Here is an 8,408-nt window from a genome sequence, read left to right as displayed (position 1 = left end):
CGAAGTTGCAGCTAATGTAATGAAGTTTCTCTCACCGCAGTGCATAAATCACTTCCCACTGCGCACAAAATGCACTTTCACACAGAAACCGCTCACCAGCTGTCACAAAGGTGCATTTCGTGCATTAAATGCTGGCGGAGACTTACAGTACATTAAAAAAATGCACCTCATGCACAAAATGCTTGCCAGGTTGTGTCACAAAAAGTGTTTTAACGCAGGTAATACCTTCAAAGTGCTCCAAATTAATTAGGTAAGGATATGGTAGTTAAAATTATTGTCACTCCTTTTATTTTGAAAGTAAAAAATGCATATAGTGCATGAACACGTAAAATGCTGATGTGTACAATATTTTATGCGCAACACCAGCATTTTGTAGTTAAAACTGTATTTTGTGTATGCGACACCTGGAGCGTCATACACAAAAATGGTTGGTTGAATTGATGTTACCTAAAGCAGAGGTAGGCAGCTTTCAGAAAACGCTCTCTCCTCTCTGTCCTTAGCCCCTCCCACCAGACGACCACGGCCATATGCACATGCTTTATACAGTAACCCAGTGTTATCTTATTTCAATGTAGAGCATGCTCTCTGTTTATCAGACCACAAATGAGACAAGAATTGGCTAGCCACACACATTACAGTCCCTCTGCCTCACTCACCGCCACTATAGACTATTTTGCTGGTTGGAGAGCGGGCAGCAGCTATAAATACAAAACCTTGTAGTGGCTCAAATTCCGCCAGTGCAAGTGGGTGTAACTTGTGTAACAGCAGCAACAGAAAGTTTGCTGATTCAATGAGAAGTCTGGGACATCCAGGATGAGATCTCTGGCACTGGTTTACACTGGTTGAATTCAAGTTGCTACAGCTGCTGACTGAAGGTCTGTACCTGTAAAGCCCTTAGAGATGACATGCTGTGATTCAAGGCTCTAGCTAACATTAGCTACATAAACGTAACCTTGAAGCTGCAGCTGTGAGCCTTTGGCTCTGGTTAACAGAAGGCTAAACTATTAGCAACATTTTTTGTTTCCATCTCTGAAATGCGTCACCGACATTGATACACATTTTAATTTGGTTATTTTCAGACTCTCTTGTAGGGTGCTTTCAGACCTAGAGTTGTCTCGCTTTGGTCTGAATCAGGGACTAATTTTGTCACAAAGTTGCATAATTGCCTAGAGCTGGTTCGAGTTCTCATGGCAGCATTTACAAGCGGACCAACTACGCAGGCTGATTTTAGCGCTGCTCATTGTGGACTATATTGCTGTCATTGTTCATTTTAGTCAAACCATACAGTTTGAAAACGAGGCACGGCTCCAACTAGAAAACAATGTTTTGATGCATTGGATGTGCTGAATGTGCATATTAAGGCAGTACAGGAGGAGGTGCACATTAATAATCCTCCAGGACTGTAACATGCTCATGTTTAACCCAAACAATGTGTCATGTGACTGCAGTTGGTTCAGATCCAGGTCGGAACACCTTCTCACCACAAACGAACCGCACCAGAGTTTGTTTGTAACCAGACCGAGACCACTTTTTCAAGAAGGTCAGACTTGGGGGGCAAAAAAACCTGAGTTTGATTGAACCGAACCAAACAGGGCAGGTGTGAAAGCACCTGAGACTCTCTTTTTCCATCTTCCTGTTTTGGGTTGCTTTGCAGTGTCGGCAGCTGTTGCCAATGCTGGAATAGCAACATTCTCTGCAGGATTCTCTGCCATTAAATCAAGTTTTCACCATCTGAAGGGACACATCTGCGTTTATAGAATAGCCAATAGGAATGGTCTCTCTCTGAAATTATGTGCGATTGGCCAAAGTGTCTCGTCACGGATTAGATTTTCTAAATCCTGAAAACAGAGCCAAGAGGAGGTGCAGAAGTCTGGTTGTCTCTCAGATAACATGAATTACAATATGCTCAAAGTCTTTTGTGGGATTTATGCCCAATGATGCCAAAATAAACCCTGCCTCCCCCAGCTTTAAAGACCTTGAAGAGAAAACAATTGTGAATTTGGTGCACAGATAAGCATAAATAAACCCCCCAAACAATAAAACCACAACATATTCTTAAGAAATCTCCCTATCTCTTTGATATGTCTGCCCCTTCTATCCGTGGATCTTTTTCAGTGTAGCAACAACTAGGCTTTTAATATTTGATCATTTTAAAACTGCTTAAAGCTGACTTCAAAATCAGCTTTATTTTTTCTGTACTTCTTTTTGAAACTAAAGCATTAACCTGCTCTTGTCATACCTTATGTGCTGTTTTCTAACTCATACTGTAGGTCTGACACAGGAGAGACAGCTACATAATACAGCTGGGATCGTGATGTGATGTAAAGGATAACAGGCAGGGATTTTAAAGAGATCAACTCATGCCTTGTTAAAGCTCCACAATTCAAGAGACGGCTCTCGAGTCGAACTGAAAGGCTGCTTTGATGCTCTCAGTGATGCTGCTCTGTGACCTGGAGACAGCTTAGAGGAAATCCACGAGAGCCAGACTGACACCAGTCGAAAAATTACAATATGAATCGTTGATTACAAACAAATATGAAGCTGTTGTGTCTATTTGCTCACCTTACTCAATATTAAAACCTCTATTAATAAGTAAAAAGGTAGACATCAAGCAATTATCTCACCAACAAGTGCTGCATTTATCCACAAAGAAGCAGAGGTTACGACACGAGACTGTCGGCTGCGGCACAAATTCAATAAGCCATTTCACCTGGCCTTTAAACTGGAATGTTCCTCATCAAAAATGTAATTACACAGAAGTATCTAAGAATACAGCTCATCCTAAAATAGAAAGTGATTACAGCCTCCCAGGGATTAATAGGTAATATTGTACACCCTTTTTTATCCTTAAGTCTGTCTCAGTGCAGCGCTGCAGACTTCCTCCATTAGTTGTTGAGGTGATTTATGGGCTGTTGCTACGGCTGAGATAAGCTTTGGTTGGATGTGATTCAGAGATCCAAGTGTATACTGCACCTATAAATACATAGATTTATATATATAGGGTTTACATTGGAGTCCACTTTCATTACTGTAGCCCCATGTTTCCATGTGCAGCAATATCAGCAGCCTGCTCCGTTCTCTACATGTACTTTATTTCTACCTTGAGCAGGAACAGGTACAAGATGGCCTGACATTCACGTAGAAGTAAAAATGCACTTTTTAAAAAAAAAAAAAAATCATAGTACTGGTTTTGTTTAATTAGTTTTTCAGCGGTAAAAGTTTTGCTGAAGTTAAAATCTGCTGCAACTGCATGTCCTTAAATCCTACTTTTTACAAATGCAGCCATTCATCCTGCTCCTGTTGTACATGAAAAATGTTTCATAGCACTTTGAGCTGCAAATACATCATGCATACAGCAGAAACTAGACTGATGTTTCATCGCCATGCACTAAATAACCTGCACTGTCACACCTCTAACTGCAATGGGAAATATTCACAGCGCCCACAGGTTAATGCCCACCATATTCCACTTCCTCAGTAATTAAACTTTTGCATGTCTGACCTCCACGAGCCAGTCTCAACAGATTCTCAATATCAAACAGTGCGACCATTCCCAACTCTACATAAAGCCATTAAAGCAGTGTGGAGCGCCTTATCAGCAGCGAATTAGCAATTTCAAAATCATATTAAATAGCCAATTAGCAATTAATTATATAGTTATTAATCCTAAATGAGCTGTTCGTTTGCAGATCCCAGGACACAACGGACGAATCAGACACGTTGCCCCAAAGTTAAGCAAGAATTCCTGAATTAGAACGTGGTGGATTATTAACCTTATAAAGTATTTTGTATTACGAGAAAAGTTCCGGACATGTTAGGAGGAATAATCTTGTAATGTCTCGGGCCAGAGGTGGTTGGGGTTGCTGCAGGATGCCGAACAGTGACGGCGCTGCTTTTAACTGCAGACTGCAGTTACACTTAATTCTCTCAGGGCTGGCTCTACAGTTTGGGGGCCCTAAGCAGGATTTAGTTTGTATTTTTCCTTTAACAATAACTTATCTCAATAGCACTTTTTAAAACCTACATTTACAAAGCCCTTCGCATTTTAGCCCTTTTTAAATAGGAACTGTGCAACAAAAACAAAGTCGGGGAGTGCAGCAAAATGCCGCCTACCTACTTTTGTTCATACAGAATGCGCCTTTTTTGCAGCAAAATGCCGCCTACCTACTTTTGTTCATACAGAATGCGCCTTTTTCGGGGCAATGGGGGGGGTGAGCAAGTAACAAAACGTGTAGCTCAGCGTGTGACATAAACAATGACGTACTCCGAGGGAAGCCGCGGCTGGTCAGTCCTTCTGCGATTCTCTCATAAGTTGGCCCGTTCTTCACCGTTCCTGTCATTTGACGGTTAATGGCCTCTTCGTTTGCGAGGGCAAGGAAGGCGTACAATTCCTTGTCTCCCCAGTCTTTCAGGTTTGCGTTTCCCTCTTGCTACTAGCTGCTCATTCCTGCTATCATCTTGGTTCCGCCAATATGTCTACCCTACCAGGTGGAAAATTGGTCACCTCGGATCAACTCGCCAATCCGGCTCTATGTGTCTAAACGCTCGCAGCTTGCCAGCCAAACGGCCCAACATTTGCCGAAAATCTGGCAGTGTAAAAGGGGCTTTAGACACACATAAAAACTCAAGCACACATATAAATGTACATACTTACATACGTATACATGACCAAAAGAAAAAGTATTAATGACATACGAAAGAATTTATAAAAAGGCCAACTTTTAGAAATTAGTTTTTAGGAGCCGCTAGAAGCAGTGGTTCCAAACTGGTGGGTCGTTGTCCAAAAGTGGGTTGCAGGACCATTCACTTAAGTGACTCACGAGATTCTCCTGGCATTACCCAGAATGAGAAATGGAGGACAAGTAATTGTCGCTGTCTGTGGGTACCCAGAGCTCTATGATTCAACGTCAGTATGGTCCAGAGTCAGAACAATGAGAAGAGGGTTCAGACAAAAGTGAGCCAAGCCAATGGACTAAATGGTAAGTTCTGAAAATGTGTTTTGTGACATGTGTAAGCAGTTTTGTTGAGTTGCTTATTAGCAAAATGATCTGAGTAATTTACGATGACTAATTTCGGTAGCAACCTGGCCGCTGCATTTTGTACCATTTGAAATCAAGCTATGAATGACTATGTCATAAAAGTGAAGATGGAAGTTGCAATAATCTAAGCAAGAAAATATTAAACTATGCACTACAAGCTCCAAGTTTTTTGCTGATAGTTTTGTTAGATTTTTGCAATATTTCTCAACTAGAAAAAAAAACATGACTGAATGAGCTTAGTAATACAAGATTCAGAGTTCAAATGTTGGTCAAACAGGACACCAAGAGAGACGGTCTTGATACTGTTAGCAAGTGGGCCAATATATTGGCTGACCTCTGTATTATCAAGGTGACCTTTCATATACTAGAATTTAAACTAAACTAAATATAATCATTTGTAGTGACACAGTAAATTCTAATCTGGTTTAACAACCTGGTCTGACTCCGAAGTCATTGAAATCCGGCACTTGGGCGGTGACTTGCGGCGTCAGCCTCAGATGAAAAAAGCCGGTGAGATGGGTCCAGGTGACACCCATTCTCACCTGGACCCATCTCACCCTAACGATAGACATGATGGCCAGGTGGGTCAACGACTCACATGTGATCTTAACGACTCTGAAACTCAGAGCTCACATGTGGCCTCAACGATGTCTGTAAGGGTTCACACCCACACAGAGTTTAAAGCCTGCGACTCCGCACCAGTCCGTTACAACTGAAGAAGCCTCTTGGATGAGAGGCGAAACGTCTTCAAGAAACTCAAGCAAGTCCAGTTGATGAGAGGCGAAACGTCTTCAAGAAACTCAAGCAAGTCCAGTTGCCTACGATATAGCACTTATGAATGCATGTAACAGGCAGAACTTGAAACGGCATCCCAGAACGTCAACAACCAACACACCCAGGGTACCTTGTCATATATGGACATCGAAAGTCCATGACCAAACGCCGATATGTGACAAGATTGGAGTGACAATATGTTGGGTTGGTAAGGTCATAATAACATATGGATGTTGGAATATGAAAATAATTATACCACTTTCTTAAACTGGCATCCACCTGTAATTTATTTAACTTAAATCCCGGAGTGCAGTGCTGTCAAACTGTTAAAGAAGAGCTTGTGAAGATACTTATCCTAGAATCCTGGGAGTGCTTGTTTAGTAGAGGACATCAAATTACTCACTTTACATGCCTAAATTGTCCTTTTCACCCATCTCTGAGCTTATTGTTTTGTGAGTATTTATTGGCAAAAATGGCACTAAAAGTTCTTGTTTGGGAAGTTCAATATTTATTTTGTTATTGTCATGTGTTCATTAAAAAATATGTATTCTATGGGGTCCCCAGGGTGCTTGTATCGCCTAATGGTTTCATCATTACAGCACCTCATAACATATTTCGTAAATGACACTAAAATTTCTCCATAAAAACATGATCTGACTGGTTGTTGTAGACTCTGCCAACATGACATGCAGGTAGTCTGTTTGCAGTGAGCTCAGATCTGTCAGAGATCAGTAAGGTGAGCACAAAGCAGCTGAAGTGAAGCAGGCGGGCTCATAATTGACTCAGCATCTCACGTCATTCTTGTGATGAACAAAGCCAATGACAAAGGCATTTTAAAAACCCTAAAACTGTGAATGCATTGCCACGGCGCACAGACGCAGCAAACGGGCAGCAGAAGTGTTGTGATTGTCAATGCAGCACATGAAACAACACCAAGCAGCTTTTCAGTCTCCAGTGAGATCTCGGGAAATATCAAAGTGCCCTTTTTCTACAGCTCTTTTCTTTGGTGCTCACTGCAGGCTGATCTCCCTCCCGTAGACAGGCGTGCTTCTCCACAGAGTCTTTGTTCACCTACAAGACAGGGAGATCACACAGAGTTTTCTGTACAGTCCAGGATTAGAAATCAAACTTCAAGGGCAGAGTGCTGCTGACGCTCCAACTCGCCATCTGCCTCCTCGCAGGCTGATAAAAATGAATGGGTTGATGAATGTGACATAAATAATGTATTCTTAGAAATATTATCTGACCAGTTATTTCATTAGTCATTTGTATTTACCATGAATGATCTTGCGTGAAGTTGTTTAAACTATTATTTTTCCTCTCTTTTTATCCCTCTCTGTTGGTGCTGCACAGTCTGATATAAAGATTGGAGGCACCCTGCCATGATGCAGCCTGCACGTCTTTGGAAATTAAAATGATATTTGCATACTTTTGTAAACAGTCATCAGACTAAACAAACACTCACAGAGGGCACCGCGGTCTCACAGAACACACACAGAAATTTGATTAGACTGGGTTTTACACCTGCAAAATATGAGAGGGGGGAGAAAAGCCCTTATCTTAACCCTGGACAACTTTTCTGAAGTGTTCCAGGTGCACATAAATATTAATTTCTAGCAACAATTATTTTTTAATAAACGTGATGTGTGATTTTTTTTGGTTCATTCCTAATTTAAGGTTTGGTTTTAAAGGGATACTTCCCCCCAAAATCAAAACTACATACCTTTCATCTTACCTGTGGAGCTATTTTATTAACCAAACTACACCCACCAACCGAATCACCACGCAGAGGGAACAGTGCATCTACTGCTAGCACCTAGCACCACTGAGCTAACTAACATTAACGCTCAGCTGAGAAGGACGCCATTAATATTTACATCTTTCGCTGAACTGTTGCCTTCCAATAAATGCTATATATGACACATATATGGCATTTCATTTTATATATGGGCCCGGTCCTTGAGTGCACCTGAATTTTGTCGTATGTTTGTACAATGACAATGAAGAAATCAGATCTGATCTGGTTACAAGCATGAGCCTTTTGTCCATGAGTAGATGCACACTTCCTTCTGCGCAGTGATACAGTTGGTGGGTGTAGTCCTGTAGAAAGAAAATTAATAGTTCATAGCTTCCACTGGCATGTAAACGAAGAGACACGCCAGAAACACAGCAACCACCTCAGCTCCTTCCGTAAGGGATAATGTATAGTGAGCCGGTGACTGTTGAAAATAACTCCCGACAGGGGAATGGAACCCCGGAAGGGAGTTATTTTTCAACTGTCACTGGCTCACCATAGAGAAAATCGCCTTGTTGTTGACAAATACTTCCGGGTAGAAAACCAGCAGAGTTTAGCTATATCACATTTTTCACGTCACTATATCACCGTTTACACTGATCTGATGTTTGTAAAGTCTATAAACACAATGATTGAACAAACATTACTATTTCTGTGTGCATGTTTTGTAATTAATAACATGGTTATCGTAGATTAGCTGGGCTAACCGTTAGCTGTTAGCCGTTAGCCGTTAGCAGTGTCTGTAATAACTCATTAACTCAATAAACGGTCCGTGAAAAATTTTTTTTTCCAGCGGATGT

Source organism: Epinephelus moara, chromosome 12 (assembly GCF_006386435.1).
Source record: "Epinephelus moara isolate mb chromosome 12, YSFRI_EMoa_1.0, whole genome shotgun sequence".
In the NCBI taxonomy this organism is placed as follows: Eukaryota; Metazoa; Chordata; class Actinopteri; order Perciformes; family Serranidae; genus Epinephelus; species Epinephelus moara.
The sequence above is the reverse complement of the archived record's forward strand: the minus strand, read 5'-3'. Positions refer to the sequence as shown.